Genomic DNA, 1,024 nt, shown 5'->3' on the forward strand with positions numbered 1-1,024 from the left:
AGTCAATTTATCACTTTTGGACATAGGGACTTCTCCTTCAGCACAAGTTTCCATTCCAAAACGTTTCAGAACAGTTTCTATATAACTTGCTTGTGAACAAACCAAGTAAGCCACTATTTCTATCCCTTTTTATCTCAATACCTAAGACAAACGATGCTTCCCCAAATCTTCATGTCGAAATGCTTTGACAGAAAGATTTTAGTGTCTTTAAGCAATTTGAGATTGCTACTAGCAAGGAGGATGTCATCTACATAGAGGATGAGAAAAATAAAATTATTTCCCTGTGTTTTGAGATAAATACATTCATCCACTATATTTTCTGTAAATCCAAAAGTTGATATGACTGAATCAAATTTCCTATACCACTATCTAGAGGCTTGTTTTAAACCGTAAATTGATTTCTTGAGTTTGCAAATCATCTTCTCCTTTCCTGGAACTATGAAACCTTCAGGTTGTTTCATATATATTGTCTCTTCGAGCTCACCATTTAGGAAAGCTGTTTTGACATCCATCTGATGTAACTCCATGTCAAAATGAGCTACTAAGGCCATGATGATTCTAAAAGAATCTTTTGCAGACATAGGAGAAAATGTTTCTGTATAATCAATTCCTTCTTTTTGAGTGAAACCTTTAGCTACTAACCTAGCCTTATATCTCTCTATATTTCCCCTAGCATCTCTCTTAGTCTTAAAAACCCACTTACAGCCTATTGCCTTTTGATTACCTGTATCTTTAACCAAGTCCCATACCTTGTTATCCTTCATGGATTCAATTTCTGCATCCATGGCTTCTTGCCACTTAGCTGAATCCTCACTTTCTATAGCTGCTTTAAAGGTTTTTGGATCAGTTTCTACTTCCAGTGCTTGTTCAATTTCTTGAGCAAATACCATGTAGTCACTGTCAGCTCCAAAAGTGGGAACTTTATCCCTTTTGGATCTTCTCGGTTTAAAATTAGGTTCAGGCTGTGTCTCAAGAGTTTCTAAGTTTTCTGGAGTTTCTGAAATTTCTAAAGTTTCATCAGTTT

At 35.6% G+C, this 1,024-nt stretch overlaps 1 protein-coding gene across 1 annotated transcript in view; it reads left to right on the top strand.

Moving 5' to 3' along the window:
• LOC101313801 (protein DEHYDRATION-INDUCED 19 homolog 5-like) overlaps positions 1-1,024 on the top strand; it is a 5,736-nt gene that overhangs the window by 3,692 nt on the left and 1,020 nt on the right. The gene's annotated exons all lie outside the window — the stretch shown is intronic.

The sequence above is a fragment of the Fragaria vesca genome, linkage group LG5 (genome assembly GCF_000184155.1).
Source record: "Fragaria vesca subsp. vesca linkage group LG5, FraVesHawaii_1.0, whole genome shotgun sequence".
Lineage (NCBI taxonomy): Eukaryota > Viridiplantae > Streptophyta > Magnoliopsida > Rosales > Rosaceae > Fragaria > Fragaria vesca.